Source organism: Dermacentor andersoni, chromosome 6, assembly GCF_023375885.2.
Source record: "Dermacentor andersoni chromosome 6, qqDerAnde1_hic_scaffold, whole genome shotgun sequence".
Taxonomy (NCBI): domain Eukaryota; kingdom Metazoa; phylum Arthropoda; class Arachnida; order Ixodida; family Ixodidae; genus Dermacentor; species Dermacentor andersoni.
The window spans coordinates 141,868,288-141,885,107 of NC_092819.1; the positions used below are offsets into that span (position 1 = coordinate 141,868,288).

At 46.5% G+C, this 16,820-nt stretch overlaps 2 non-coding genes across 2 annotated transcripts; both read left to right on the top strand.

The window, feature by feature from the left end:
- Positions 1-4,883: 4,883 nt before the first annotated feature.
- On the top strand, positions 4,884-5,045 carry LOC126523782 (U1 spliceosomal RNA). The gene has a single exon (XR_007597779.1). It is a non-coding gene; the product is annotated as a U1 spliceosomal RNA (small nuclear RNA).
- An 11,325-nt stretch (positions 5,046-16,370) lies between these two features.
- On the top strand, positions 16,371-16,532 carry LOC126523799 (U1 spliceosomal RNA). The gene has a single exon (XR_007597787.1). It is a non-coding gene; the product is annotated as a U1 spliceosomal RNA (small nuclear RNA).
- The last annotated feature ends 288 nt before the right edge of the window (positions 16,533-16,820 follow it).

Consider the following 16,820-nt stretch of genomic DNA (forward strand, 5'->3'; position numbering starts at 1 on the left):
AACAGTGAACAGGCAGTGGCAACAGGACTAGGAAATACCTCGGGTAAGATACCTTGGTACATATACCTTGGTATATGTATAAATGAAGGCAATAGATATATGGAAACACCGGAAAAAATTGGCAGTGGCTTAACTCGGCTATGCCAGGATATACGTAGCGAAAGCTAAGACATAGCATGGTTAGCATTGGTTAATCTTGATTGCAAGTCCAGGTTAGTCTGGTTGTCTAGCTGTGTCGCGGCCTCTTCCTGCCTATCAGAATTGTCGCCATCCACACTGCCGCCTCGACTGTGGTTGCGGCGCACGCGAGCTCTCCTTTTCAATCCTCCGACACGCGACATGTTATCAGGCATGTGACGCAGCTGGCGAAGCGAGCGAAGGCGAGCGCAACGACGAGGAACGTGGTGTGACGTTCCTGATGTAAAGGCGCGGGGCTGTGCAGCGGCGGAACACCTGTGGATCGGTACTACTAATGGCGCATGCGCAGTAGTGAAGATTGATTCGCAGTGGAGGAAAAGAACTAGGAAGCTTACCAACAAGTATGCGGCCTGTAGGGTGAGCAACAAAGAACGTCAAGCGGAAAGCCAGTGAGGCTGAAATAATCTCATGGGCGGCGGCAATGGAAAACAAACCTACCAGGAGTAACTACTCAAGAGGCAAGAATGAAATTAGGAAAGAAGCAAGTTATGATAACTTAAAGGGAAGCTCATTACCTTTAGAAGTGAGATCAGGATGCCTTAGAACACGCACCTATAAATCGAGATATAAGAAGGAAGAAGAAGTACGTGCTTGCTGAGGTAAAGCAAGGGAAACTATGGAGCATATTTGATTGGAATGTGAAGACATCTGCCCAGCGGTCGATTTAGGCAGCAATGGCCTCCTTCAAGCCCTTGGGTTCAGCAAGAGCAGGGGAAAAGTAAACATGTCCGCAATAGAGATTAGTAAGAGGCGATTGGAAGATTGGTGAAAGACAAGTAGAGAAACGACCAAAAACGTAGACGTACAAGAGCAAAGTTCGTAAAAGGGAGTCAGAAAATTTGGTTGTGAGAGTTCATGGTGTTTTTTTCTTCTTTTTTTCTTTTTTCACCTAGGTAGGACATTAGGCAGTACAATAGTGAGAGCTAGGTGGCGCAACCCACCGCCCCGCTCCAATGGGGACGCTCATAACACCATTCCATCCATCCATCCGCTAGGCATGGAAGGTAGTGGAAAAAAGACTTCAAGCAGCCGATGAAAAGCTGAATAGGGCCGCCATTTGGAATGAGTATGGTCCTTACAACGGAACGCAGTCCCCCGCCGTAACAGGAGAAGGAGTGATAGCAAAGCACGTGGAATGCATCCAACGTGGAGAGGAGGTAGCTGGAAAGAACTGCACCTACCTTGAGGCCGCCACACACAAAAATCCAGAGCGCAGGAGTCAATGCTCCTTGTCAAGTCCGAATCACGCGTAAAAGGACAAACGGAAGCAGGGAGAGGTAGTTGAGAGAGAAATGGTGATTATCGCCGGCGACACAAACCTGGCTAGGTGCTCAGAAACAATTGTGTAGAGGGTGAAAGGCGATAAAAGAGAGGCGGTAGGGACATTTCCAGGGTGGACAGTGGGTTATGTCATGGAGGGGGCGAAAACAAAGCTCGCGGAAAATGTCAACGAGCGTAACCTTGCCATAGTAGCAGGTAGGCTAAATGACGTCCTAAACAGTAAACAGACTGGACTAGCCCAGCGCTTGGGCAAGGGGGTGCACGACTTGCGCGAGCTGTCCCCTCGGGTGCAGGTCATGGTGTGCACGGTGCCGGAGGTGCCTGTACGTGACAGTCACGTACAAAGAGCCGTTGTGGCTGCTAATGAGGCGATATGGAAAATGAGCCGAGAGAAATGTTTCTAGGCTGTCGAAGTAAACAGGGAAATGAGAAGGTGTGGTGGTTTTGCACGTGACGGGCTCCACTTCAATTACAGGCTTGCACGAGAAGTGTGCTGGCGACTTGCTGGTGGCGCTGTTGGTTTATTAGTGGGCCCACGGGTGCTCAGGAGGCCAGAGTAGGTAGCAATGAAGAAGGTCCCCCAGGGGAACCTCAGAATTGCATTGCCGTCAATAACAGAAAAAAGAGGAAAACAAGAGAGCTCGCCATGCAATAATAATAATAATAATAATAATAATAATAATAATAATAATAATAATAATAATAATAATAATAATAATAATAATCAGCCAGTTTTATGTTCAGTGCAGGACGAAAGCATCTCCTTGCGACACCACTTACACCTGTTCTGCACCAACCGATTCCAACTAGCGCCCGCGAATTTACTAATTTCATCACTCCACCTAGTCTTCTGTCGTCCTCGATTGTGTTTCCCCTCTCTTGTTACCCATTCGGTAACCCTAATGGTCCAACGGTTATCTAACCTATGCATTACATGACCTGCTCACCTCCATTTTTTTCTCTTGATGTTAATTAGAATAACGTCTATACCCGTTTGGTCTCTGATCCAAACCGCTCTCTTTCTTCTCTTAACGTTGTGCCTAGCAACCTTCGTTCCATCGCTCTTTGCGCGGTCCTTAACTTGTTCTCAAGCTTCTTTGTCATTCTCCAAGTCTCTGCCCCATATGTCAGCACTACTAAATTGCACTGATTGTACACCTTCCTTTTCAATAATAATGGTAAGCTTCCAGTCAGGAGTTGGCAATGTCTGCCGTATGCTATCCAAGCCATTTTTATTCTTCTGTGAATTTCCTTCTCATGATCCGGGTTCCCTGTGACTAATTTACCTAGGTAATTGTACTCCTTCACAGACTCTAGAGGCCGACTGGCGATACTGAACTCTTGTTCCTTTGCCCGGCTATTTATCATTATCTTTGTCTTCTGCATATTAATCTTCAACGCCGCTCTTGCACTCTTTCTGTTAAGGTCCTCAATCATTTGTTGTAACTCGTCTTCATTGTTGCTGAGTAGAACAATATCTTCGGCAAACCGAATGTTGCTGAGATACTCGCCGTCGATCTTTACTTCTAAGCCTTCCCACTTTAACAGCTTGAATACTTTTTGCAAACATGTAGTGAATAGCATTGGAGAGATAGTGTGTCCCTGTCTGACGCCTTTCTTTATAGGTATCTTCCTGCTTTTCTCGTGTAGAATTAAGGTCGCTGTACAACCTCTGTAGATATTTTCCAAGTTATTTACGTAAGCGTTACGTAATGCCTCTATCACTGCTGGTATCTCTACTGAAATAAATGCCTTTTCGTAATGTATGAAAGCCATATAGAGAGGCTGATTGTACTCTGCGGATTTCTCGATTGCCTGATTGATGACATGCATGTGATCCATTGTGGAATATTCCTTCCTGAATCCAGCATGTTCCCTTGGTTGACTAAAGTCCATTGTTGCCCATATTCTATTGGATGTTATTTTGGTAAATGTTTTATTTAATACTTGGAGTAAGCTAATGGGGCTACAATTTTTCAATTCTTTAATGCCTGCCTTTTTGTGTATTAGTACAATGTTTGCCTTCTTCCAATTTTCTGGGACACTTGCAGTCGATAGACACTTCGTATCAAGAGCCGCCAGTTTTCCAAGCATTTTGTCTCCTCCATCTTTGATTAAATCGACCGTTATTTTATTTTCTCCTACCTCGTTTCATGTCTTGTAAGGTCCCTCTGACCTCATCGCTAGTTATAGCAGGAGTTTCTGTATCCTGTTCATTACTGTTTCGAATTGAGTTATCCTGATTCCTCTGGGTACTGTACAGGTGAGCATAGACTTCTTCCGCTGGTTTTACTGTATCTTTGAGATTGCTGGTGATATTACCCTGCTTATCTTTTAGTGCATACATATTGGTTTCTCCTATGCCAAGGTTCTTTCTCACTTATTTCAGGCTTTGTTCATTTTTTACGGCTTCTTCAGTCTTTCTCACGTTATAGTTTCAAATATCCCTTATTTTTGCCCTGTTGATCAGTTTTGACAGTTGTTTTGACAGTGTTGTCTATAATTCACTAATAGTAACAGCTGCAAATATTTTCCGTAAACTTGGTCTACCAAATTTTCAACCACTGATTATGGAAACAGGGGTCGTCAAGCATTATTGGAATTGCGCCTTGAAATTAAATAATGCCACCATGCGATAACTTTTAAACACGTCCATTATGCAGCTCCAGCTTGAGCCAAAGATATGGTGCGGCGAGACTCTGTGCATATGTGCATGACGTTATTTAAGAAGTTACAGGATAAAATGTGTAACGTTACTTCGAAAAGCACTCTGAATGAATTATTGAAGACGCTATCATAAATTAGTTAGCTTGCAGAACATTTTAGCATAGTAATATTTCAATTTCTTTTGCTTTAAATATAATAACCAAATTTTACATTGTTCTTCTGTTGCATTTGTTGTCATTCACTTCTTTCTTTCGTCTACATGTCTCATCAACGAATGTATTGCCTTCACCATGTGTATCATGTCCCTAGGCACGGTCCTACAAGCCAACTGAGGCTTAGACCGGCCTTTTCGCATTGTTTTGCAATTTTGGGTGCCAATAAACATTATTATTAATATTATTATTATTATTATTATTATTATTATTATTGTTGTTATTATTATTATTATACACGCAGGACACAGATATTTTGTAAGAAATTCGAACGAAAACGCGCTTGTTCTCGACACATTATTCTTGATTTCCACGCCATGTTACTGAAAAACATGTTAATGAACTTCAAAGATGTTAAAGGTAGGATTACAGTTCTTTAGCAACGAGGCTTCCGTGTCTAAAAAGTGCCTTGTGTGTTTGTCTAATTTAGAACAGCGTTTCGTGTAAAACACGATGTGCTCTTTGCAACCAGTGCAACACATAGGGCGTATTGAAATAGGCTGCCGTCCGGATGACTTGCGCTTCATACTTACCTGGTGCCGAGTTCCCGATGATCACTGAGGTCGGGGCTCCGTGCCGAGGCTAACCATTGCACTGCGGTTGGCTGAATCACGCCACTACCCCAAACCGGGGCAGATGGGGCATGTAATTTTTGGTAGTGGGGCTAGGCGTGCGCGCCAGCCCCTCAATGTTTAAATAAAAAATGAGAACACTTCCGTCCTTTCTTCAAGTGGTGCCCGCGCAAACAAAAACGCAGTGCGCCTGATGTTACCTTGATGACTTTGCTCTGCTAATGTAAATGCTAGACTAATTTCAACATAAAGGTGGTTCTTTTAACCTAAAGAAAAAAAATCACCGCTCCTTCTATTCTGTAAAGATGCTCGAACAGCGAAGCTGTGCTGTTACACCGATTGTTACATCATGCTAGTGAAACTTCGCAAGCAGTCTACAATGAAAATGTTTTGTTTCACCATTACTTAACCTAATTTTCGGTTTTGCGTGCTTCGCGAGGTGAGCATGCTTAAAGAGTGCTTTTTTTTGCGGTTCTCCCAGTGCAAAACAAAGACAGAAACTTGTTTCTGTCTGTGCTTTGCCGTGCTTTTTTTTTTCGCCTGCAATTCGCTCAGACTTGTGGTCTTCCCATAGCTGTAGCCGAGACGGAACTTGCGGAAACACTAATCCAAAGCTCCGAATACTGGGCGCTAGGCCCCCGGGTGGAGATGCGGGTGCTGCAATCGTTTTGACGACTGCTTGTGTTGGTTTGACGATTGACGTCTTTGCGTTTCTTAATGAGGTTACACACACGTTGAGCTGCAAATGGGAGATCGACGTCAGTGACGGTTCTCGAGTTTGTTCGGTGGCGTGGTTAGCAGCATCAGCCCTGCAGTGCTGCTTCGACTCTTCAAAATTAAATTGCTTCAGAATTAAATCTGTCCGCCATGTAAGACAATGAAGGGGTCATACCCCCTTAAGCAATGGCTCACACCCCTGAAGACGCGGCCTCCCCATTACGACGACAGAAGTTGAATTCTACGCTGGAATGAGCGGCAACGTAGTCAGCTGTGGAAGAAGATGAAGACGACGAACGCGGGAGCAGTGACACGAGCGCGTTCACGCGGTAGCGCCTAGGGCTGCCAACGAGCCAGCTGTGGAAAAAGACGACGACGCTCGAACCATTCCTGAGGATGATAGGTTTAGCGACCCCCGACACTAGAAGCAGTAAGTATTTTAAACTCCAACGCTCAAATTGTTAACTCCCTTGTTATTATTATTATTTTTATGCACCTAATTGAACCACCCGATTCTTGGCCAATCCCCCACTGTGGCTATGTGCCACGGCCACTTAGGACAACAACAACAACAACGACGACGACGACGACGACCTCCGACAACGACGGCACAGGCCCGGCATAAACAGCTTCCTTGTAAAGTTCACAGGCCTACGCGGCACACGCTGCACCGTCACCACGTAAGCTGGAAGAGCGGCAGCATAGGATCTCCAGATTCGGCACCATGCACTACAGGGTCTTCGCGGCGAAGTTTCTTCGCGTCCTTTTTTTGAGGACGATCTGAACTGTCCGCCTGGCGCCTTCGGCGAGCTGCGGCTTGTGCTTCTGCAAAGCGGTCTGCTGAGGCCGATGTTGCCTGCTTGCAGCCAAGCGCGTAGCTATACGACTTGCATCTTCAGCAGCGATTCGTACCTTGCAACGAGACGCAATAACGTGTACAGAAGAGTAAACACAGGTATATGACTATATACGTGGCGCACATGTCATATACCTTCACCCGTGGCAGAGTACGTTGCTGTTGATCATGGTGATTAGAATTATGGTTTATTGGCATCCCCTTCGAAACAGGATGGTAAGAAATAGTCACCCACCCTGCTTCAGTTAACCAGGTCCAGTTATATGCAGCACGCAAGTGCTATATCAAACGGCTACATGTCAAGACACGTGGTGCAATCACACCTTTACACCACATGGCGTACGGACCTTCGAGATTCAAAATTTGCGCGATGACACATGTAGTGTACCTACACGACCTAGATAGCACAAGACTTTTTCACTCCGATCCTTGACGTCATGCTAGTGGGGCCACTGCCATAAAATGTAAAGGTACGTTCTTACTTGCGGAAATACGCGCGTGCAAGGCGGCGCCCTTAAAAACGCGCGCCGCGTTCCGGTGGCCACACCACGGTGCGATCGCGAAGAACGGCCGGCAGGCGAGAGTTCGTGCTCTCTTGAGATGCCTCGGGAGCCCACGAGAATTCCCGCGCGTTTCAAGTATAAACTCTATGCAAGCGATCTTCCGCGCGACGCGATGGAGATGGCTGTCGCGTTCGCTCGTGGGCTACAAATCGTACCCATGCAAGCGATGACTTCGAGTGACGTCTCCCCGGTGTTGCTGGTATGAGGGCAGCAATATAGGCGCCGAAACTACCGTGACGCGTGTTTCATTAACGCGATAGCGTTAAGGAGCTCGTGTCGCAGAAAAGCCGGTGTCGGCGGCGTTGGCCCTGAGCAAAAAATACCGGAAGGCAATTCATAAATAAAAAAAAATGCTAGATGGGCGGGGTGGGAATCGAACTAGTGTCTCCGGAGTGTGCGACGGTGACGTTACCACTCAGTCATGATTTAGACGGTTCAAAGCGCCACAAAGGCGCTTCTAGTAAATGCGGTCTTTCGTTAGAAACGTGCCGTAGAATGTTATACTGCGGTGTATATCGGTAATTATGAGCATGTAAATTACAGAAGTCGCAGTTAAACGAGTAGCGAAGTACGTTTCCGCTACATTTCTTCTGCGCTTGGCGCACACGCAGGACCATCTTGCGGCAAACACAGAAGACCCCCTCCTCGCAATGTACGGCGCTGCCCCAACAGATGGCGCGCCACTTGCCCGTTACTCCCCTTCGTCTCGTTTGAGCGCATTGAGGCCGTTCGGGGACCGGTGCGAGGATGCCCCAATACCCTCGATAACGCTGTCGCGTTCCACTCTTGAAGGCGAAGGTTAACCGTCCTCCAATTTTTAAATTTAAATTGATGTGTTTTAATGTAAAAAGCCACATAAAATATTTCTGAAGGTCTTCGAGTAGGTTCTTATCCTTCCACTATAAAAATTCAATCGTTTGCTCGTTCTGTGCCACAATCAATACTACTTGAGTGATGTACATCCAGTTCCGGCTTCGCGCTATTGACTAGTCGCTCATAGCACCTCCGGGCAACGAGCGGCGAGTTCTAGATTTGCAGAACAAAGCGATCGCGCGACAAGACCGTGCGATCTGTTCAAGCGACGGCCCGTTTTGTCGCTCGAAGCCGTCGCTCGTCGCCGTCGCGCACAATATCGCTCTCATCGGGTTTAGCCTTCAGTCGTTGTTCCTCCGCGGCTGCTGGGACACGGCGCGCGCGCCGGTCGGGCTCGCTGCTAGAGAATTGACCTCACCGCCCACGTGATGACTTCGACGCCTGTGATTGGCTCGCTCGGGTTTGCGCAAACACGGCGTCGCGAAAAAAAAAAATGGGTTCGCTAGCCATCCTTGCGCGGCAGACATTAGAGACTTTTAGCTCAGCGGGTTTACGTTTCGCTCCGCTCGCGGTCGCCACCGTTGCGCCAGCGGAGCGGCCCGCGAGAAAAGAGTTTTAGCCCGGCGAATCACTCACCCGCTCGAGCGGGGTAAAGAGCGGGGCGCTCTGCTGCCCCACCTAGTGGTCCGAATAGGAGTTACTGAGAAATGATTTTGAATTACGCTTGCTTTTATTATGCAAGAAATGTTGAATAAAGGTATATTACATGTTCTCAGTACATTATTTGTTAATAATGTACTGAGTACTAATGTACGGGTCAGCGCCGCAGTCGCCGTCGTCGATGCAGAACTGCCGGCGTCAGGCCGGCGTTCATGTTCGCGGCTGCCATCTTGCATTTCCCATACACGCCCGCGCGCGTTTACGCACGCTCGCGCGCTGCGTATACCCTCCGCTGGGGAGTGCTTTCCAGCGGGCGTAAACGCTGCTACGTAAAACCGCTGGCCGCCTCAGCGTGGTGCGCATGCGCAGTCGCGTCTCCGCTCGCCCGCTCCGCTCCGCTGGCCGTAAACCCGCTGGGCTAAAACTCTCTAATATTCCGCGAAAGCGACTTTCACGGCGCGCGTTTTTAAGCGCGCCGCCTTGCGCGCGCTTATTTCCGCAAGTGAGGACGTACGTTAATGGGGATGCTCCTGAGTATGCAATAGTGATTTTGACGTCACCACTTTCGTCACGCCAGCCTTGGCAATGAAAATTTAGGGTGAGTAGCATGACGTAGTGAACAGGCCTTGTGCTATCTAATGGTATGTTCGACCGGTCGACTGTATGCCCCGAAGCAGAGTCGGGTAGATCGGTCGTTTCCCGAGCTCAAAGGTAGGGGACAAGCGCGCAAGCCGAACGTGCGACTCGCTCTCGGAGGAGGAAATTGCTGATGCGAAACCACGTGACTACTGCCAACGTCCGATGTTTCGCCTATCCAAAGCTCCCGGCGCTGCCCAAAAAACCGGCGGACGTGCCGGCGGGACGAACGTTGGTCGAGACGCCAGCATGCAGTGGCCTAGGTTGCCAAGGTTACGGTGGGCCGTCGCCAACAGCAGCGACGCGGCGCTGCGATGACGTTTCAATCTTGATGACTGCTCCGACGACAGGGCTCGGAGCGCTTCAGAGCGCTCCAAGATAGAGGAGAGCAATCGAGAAGAACCAGCCGAACGCAGGGCGCGCACCCTCTTTCAACCAGTCGAAGACAACGCCGCTCGCGAGAGCGCTCCAGAGTGCTCAGAAACGACCAGCCGAAGATAGCATAAGTGGTGTTCAGTGTACTGGATGAAAAGAGAATACACATAAGAAAAAAAAAAGCACGCACACAGGACCACGCCAACAGCTTTCACCCCCTAGCGCGAATCTAGAATGGCTTATCTGATAACCCCCGCTCGTATAAGGCCGGGCGAGCGACTGTGAATCAGCAGTTTTTTTGCAATTGATAGCCGTACAAAGAGGCTCACTAGCGCGAGAACGCGGGCGCAGTCTAAAAAAAGCAGCTTCCATCCCCCCCCCCCCCCCTCGCCCTCGTCCTACTTTTTGTGTGCAATTGCATTGTCGTGAGGCTTTACCGTGTGTCTTTTAAAAACCAAAACGCAATTTTGTCGCTGCAGCTTTCGTAATCTCAAATGCTGATTTTCAAAGAATAATGCAAGATTGCTAAATGGTGGTACTGGGTGCATGTTTGAGGATATGCGGACACAGACTTTCTTAATGTGGGTCGGCCTCAGCTAACGCGTCCATTTGCGCACTTGCGTGGAGCTACCTGGTCGCGTTATGTTTCGCTGTCACGGACATTGTTTTTCTTTCTCGGATAAGTGAAACGTACACGAAGAGTGTCTTTACTTGGAGCTTGGTAAACGACAGGAGTAAACGTAGAAGTTAATCTCAAACTGGTCAATGTTGAAAGACCTGCTTCACTGAAGGGCTTCAAGTAAGGCGCGTTAGTTTGAACAAGACGGAATGGTTCTGTTCTTTTCGAAGCTCACCTCAAAGGAAGGTGACCGAAATCATTTGTTTTCTCATGCAAATGGCACGCCATGCAGCATGCCCTTGCTTCTTTGCTAAGGGTTGATGAAATCTTGACCAGACCGAACATAAGCTGATGTACACGACCAATTTAAAACTCGCGAATACCAACGCGTTGTATCAGTGACGATGATGGTCTGCTGCTTTATATTTGTATGAAGTCGTGGGGTCAAACCCGGCTATTACGGCCGGTATTCGTTTAAAGCAAACTACAGGAACGTGTACCTTTGTGTGCTAAGGAACCTTAAGAAACCCTAGATGATCAAAATTATTCCTTGTCCTCGACTACGGCATCCCCGATTGCCCCTGCGCAGATTCAGGAAGTTAAAATTAGCCAATGAAAAGTAACGATATTTGACTTTGAGCAATACAAGTCAAGCAATTGTTTCTCGTGCTACGTGTCAGGGTTTCTCTTTTTTTTTGGCGCCTCAATGCCTGGAGAATATACAGCATCATTAGGAACTTAATACGAGGCTATACAAAAAGAGGCTATACATCAAGGGCAATGATGAACGGCAGTTGGCGATCATTGCAGCCTGATCAGCGGGTAAAGCGCATCGGCTTTTATACCGCACAACACACGTCGAAGGCTCCAGTGTAATCGCTGGTCCCCGCGTGGTTTCCCGAAACTACTACACAATTCGTCTTATGCATGTATTCTGATTGTACAAGGTTCGGCGAGGACAATGATAGTGTTTGCGTAAGCTGCAAATCATGCAGGCACGTCTTGCGCTGAGCGAAAACTTTAGGTTTGCTAGCGGGTGAAATGCAGTTCCCGAGAATAAGATAAATAAGTACCAGTGTCTACGCGCCACTCCAAAAAGCATCGTCCCGATGCTAAGAGCGTGAGAGCAAGAAAAAGCACATGTAGTAAAAAAAATATCAAACAAAGAAACAAAGTGAGTGACTTTGTTAAGACTCGTAAAGAAGTTTAAGGCGCACAGAGTAGCCTATTTCAGGCCGTGAGCGGTGGCGCTGTGATTGCGAAATGCAATCTGGCACGACCTCATAGTCAAGTGCGCCAATACGTCGGATGATCTTGTAGGGTGCGACATATGTATACCGCCACAATAGTTTCTCGCTAAGCCCTAGTCGCCGTATTGGTGTCCGAACCCTAACACGGTCGCCAGGTTGGTACTTCACGTAGCGTCGTCGGCTATTGTAGTGACGGCTGTTGGACGTCTGCTGGTTCTTGATGCGCAGGTGGCTGAGCGCGCTGGAGAAAGGCGGTGACATTGAGATTACCTTCGTCGGTGATGCGGGGCAGGACAGCGTTGAGAGTCGTCGTCGCGTTCCTTGCGTAAACTAGCTTCAACGGCGTGATGTGTGCTGTTTCTCGCACGGCCGTGTTGTCAGTAAACCAAGGTTACATACAGACGGACGTCATCCCACGTCTTCTGGTGGACATCCAAGTATGCGCACATCGGTAACACGTCGACGAGCATTAGTTTCAGGCGTCCCGTTAGTACATTCATTTCTGGATGGTAGGCGGTTGTCCTCCAGTAATTTGGTTGGCTATACTGCAGGATGGCTTGAATGAGCTGAGCTGTAAATTCCGTCCCTCTGTCATAAATGTTGACTTTTGGAGCACCATATCGCAGCAGGATGCTCACGACAAAGAATTTCGCTACTTCGTTCGCACTGGCTTAGGGCAGGACTTTCGTTTCGGGGTTGCGGGTAAGATAGTCGGTGGCCACGACGATCCACTTGTTTCGAGAGGTTGAGGTCGGATAGGGTCCCAACAAATCCATGGGGATCTGCTGAAATAGTCGGCACGGCGGACCGATGAGTTGTAGTAATCCCGCTGGCCTTGTTGATGGTGCCTTGCGTCGCTTGCAGTCACGTCATGTCTTGACGTAACGCGCGGCGCCGGCGGTCAGGCGCGGCCAATAATACCTCTTGTATTCTTGCGAGTGTACGGGAAATGCCGAGGTGGCCCGCTGCCTGAGCGCCGTGCAAGGTGTGCAGGACTTCGGGCCGGAATGCTGCAGGCTCAACGAAGAGTTTGTTTGCGCGTTCTAGGGAAAAGTTTTTCACCAAGATGTCGTTTCATAAGGAAAACAACGGCAATCCGCACCTAAATAGCCTCGGGACGAAGCCAGTCTTGCCTTCCAAGTGCTCATATCCAGCTTTTCTGTACATCAACGCTTCAGTTCGCCGGAATGCCACCACCTGGCGTACTGAGCTTCAACTTTTCAAGCTTGCCGCGGCGACGTAGTGAAGACGTCAACGAAAGGAATATAAAATAATGAAAAGCAATCCCTGCACATTGACCTTCATCGAAAAGCTTGTCCCGCCGGCCTTATCAGTGTTGTTGATAAAGGGTGCCCACTCGTCAGTTGGAAATCGTCTTCCAAACAACGTTTAGTCGCGACGAGGCAAAAACAGGGATGATTGATTACAGGCTTTTCAGATCTTTCCCGAAAGGCAACCAGCGTTTTTTGTTGTTGGTTTTTGATGCTGCGTAGTCAACCAGCTAGGATAATTGCCGGAAGCACTTCGCGGCAGCTTTAACTCTGGCGTAACTCTGATGTCACTTAATAAAATACATGTAAAACGCAGAAACGCCTTTGTGAGACCACTGGGCCGATTTTAATGAAATTTGTTGCATTTGAAAGAGGTTGTTAAATTCTAGTGAATGTTGGATGCGTCATTTCGAATTAGTTCTGGATGTTTTAAACGATATTTTCCAAAATTGGTAAGCTTGAAAAACCTAGCAGCACGAAGCTTGCAAATTCGCAGCTCTGCACCTAGAATAAGTATCGCAGTTCTGTGAACTCCATCAATGAGAGCACCCAAAGGAGAAAAATTTTACACGTCGATTTATATTTTACGTGAATTTGTTACATTGTTTGCAAGGGTTTGACATATGTTCCACTCACAAATTAGTGGTTTTTTTTTAAGAGACATGTATAATACATGAATTTTGTCCGCTTTAGAGGTACCTTCAGGTGAAATTGACGAAATTGTGACACCCTTTTTGATTGATGAATTGCAAATACTTTCGTTTGCTGAAGAAATGCGATATTTACCGATTTTAATAAAAAAAATGAAGTCCTAAATTGAGAATTTGCAACCAACAGTAACTACATTTAAATTTCTTTTTTTGAAGCAACTAACGTCATCAAATTTGGTGCTGCGGTTGCTGAGAAATACAATTCCTCAACTTCTATGTATTTAGATAGCAAGGCCGACTTAAAGCTTTCTCAACGTCGCGCAGCGTCTACGAGAGACGCCGTCGTGGACGGCTTTTGATTTTCACCCATTTGTTTCGCTACGGTACCCCCTATTATTTCCCTAGCAATTTTTCTCTCCGCACTGATGGACTACCGCAGCAGCTGCAAATCGAGACAAGATGTTCTTATGCATTAGGACAAACACATGAACAAGTTGTTGTTTTTTTTACCTTGAGAGGAAAGGTATGACGCAATACTTGTGGAAACTGTTTCTTTGTCGTCGTCCACTAGCACAAGGCCAAAGCTGCACAAGCTTTCACGTCACATTTGCTGGTCACGGCGCCAGGTACACCATTTAGTTGTCAAAGCACTGCCCTGTGACAATTATTCCCGTGCGTGAAAGATGACCACTATTTCAGATTATTGTACATGTAAGATTATTGTGCAGTAATCCATGCAGGACTGAAAAGATTTTGCGCCAAGAAACAACACCCACAAGAAAGACGACGACATCACGGGCACCACGAGCGCCCGTGGTGTTGTCTTTCTTGTGTGAGTTGTTTTTTGGCGCAAAATGTTTACAGTATGCAAGATAACCAACTAGCCCAGCAGTTAACTCTTCTAAAATACATGCAGGATTGGTCTTTTCTCCATATTGTCTACGACATTGCCGCTCTGTCTTTATGATATTGCCGCAATGCAGACTAGCGGGTATCAAAAGCCAAAAGGCTTTTCACGTACTCAAAGGCATCGCGCACAACTGTCGAGGACATCATTAAGGAATGTTGGCAGGTCGGCGAAGGGGACAGTCGGGGCACAAAGAGACCATTTGTTCGCATCCTCATTGCGCGAAAATCGGTATCGTCCTCCGAAAAATGACACCGTAACGTGCATTGTAATTAATGTGATGGAGTCCACGCAGCACATTTCAAACCCATGTCTCATTTTGGAAGGACTCACCCTGTAAGACTGGTGACTCAGCATCTCGCCTATATGTGTAGTCGTCCGGTGGTTACCGTGCGTTGGCGTCGGCCATAGGACCACTGGACCTCTCTTCAATTCTTGCCAGCATTCTCGCATTTTTTTTTGTACCATCAAGTTCCACCTGAACTCTTTCAACAAAAAACTTACTTTTGCCGAAATTTGGTTACCCTGCAAACATGTGTTATGGCTTTCTATCTTTAAGTTATCTTTATATTTAAGTAAGTGCTGTTAGTGCTGTTAGTAGTGCAAAGTTAGTTGTTGCTGAATGCTGGTTTTCCCCAAGGGCAATTTTATCGCAATTATTGTTTAACATCTTCGTTAAGGACTTTTCTTTGGGTATGTTCAAATCTTCGATGCCCCAATATGCTGACGAGATAGTGTTACTGCCAAAATATCTTGTTTATAAAATGTCCACTCAAATGTTGCAAAGTGCGCTGTGCGTGCTTTGGTGTACTAATGAAATTGTTGCCAATACCCAGAAACACACTTGTTTGTTTCCGCTCTCCGCTTAAGACTATTGTAATTAACATGTCTCTCTACTTACGTAAGTTGAACTTTGTTTTTTGTAAATGTGCGCCGATTCCATGCTTTTGTTGTGCTAGATGGCTTCGGATATCTTTAGATAGTAAGTTATCTTGGCAATATCAGTTGTCACTTATTTGTTCAAAAGTGAGGTCAGTCACTTGGCTGTTGTTCAATATTAAAATTTGGCACTCCTGTCTGAAAAAAATGACTGTGCATGCATTGGGTTACATTGTGTTGAGATAAGGCATTAGAGTCTTGGATTCTGTTCAGATGTTGGATACAGAGTAGACAGTATTATAAAAAATCTTAAAAGTGTTGCCATAATTCACCATTAGTAACAGCTGCAAATATCTTCCCTTAGCTTGGTCTGCTAAATTTTCAACCATTGCTTATCGAAACTGGTCGTCAAGCATAATTGGAATCGTGCATTCAAATAAAAAATGCCACCACGAGAGAACTTCGAGAACACGTTCGTGATGTAGCTCCTCCTTCAGCCAAAAGGTATTGTGCGACAACACGCTGTGCATATGTGCAAAACATATTTAACAAGTGCCCCAAGGCATTACCGGATGAAATCTATAAGGCGACTTCAAAAAACACTCTAATGAATTATTGAAGAAGCTGTCATGAAATTAGATAACTTTGAGAAAAATTTCGCGTCGTGATATTGAATTCTTCAGTTTCTTTTGTTGTAAGTAGAAATGCCCAATGTTATCTTGTTCTGCTTTTCTATTTCTTCTCATTCATTTCTTTCTTTCTTTCCTTCTTTCCTTCTTCTACATGTCTCATCGATGTATGTACTTCTGGCACCCCGTATATTATGTTATAGGCACGGTCCTACAGACCAAATGAGGCTTAGACGGCAGGGCCTTTTCGAGTTGCTTTGTGTTTTTCGGTGACAACAAACAGTATTATTATTATTATTATTATTATTATTATTATTATTGTTATACATGCCAGACAGAGATGATCTGTAAAAAATGCAAATGAACATGCGCTTTAGTTCGACCCTTGATCGTTGATTTCCGCGCCATGTTACTGAGAAAATACTATCAATAATGTCAAAGATGTAAAAGTAGAATTACAGGTTTTTAGCCGCAAGGCTTCTTTGTCGTAAGAATTACCTTGTATGTTTTTGTAATTTATTAAAGCGCTTAGTATATGCCGCGAAGCGCTCTCCGCAGCCAGTGCCACATGTACGGTCCCTCGAGATAGGCTGTCGTCCCGATGCATCATTATTCATACTTACCTGGTGTCGAGTTCCTGATGATCATTCAGGTCGGGGCTCCGTGCCGAGGCCAGCCATTGCACTACGGTTGGCTGAAGCACGCCACTACCCCAAACCGGGGCAGATGGGGCATGTAATTTTTGGCAGTGGGGCTCGGCGTCCGCGCCAGCCCGCCATGTTAAAATCTAAAATAAGAACTTGTGCACCATGAAGTGAGGATTACCAAGAAAGGATTTCAGGCGACCAGCGAAGCTGTGTGTGGGAGCCCCTTAATGGCGAACTGCCCACTGCCATGCATCACACGCCGTATGCATATAAATGGAAGGCCAGGCCCGACTAGCGATCAGTCACCGGGAGATGCATACTCATGTGTTGCAAAGCGCGGCACGACACCTTTTACTAACAAATTTCGGCAGGTAGATCATGCAGACACGCACCTCACCACACTCCGAGGGCTTCCACT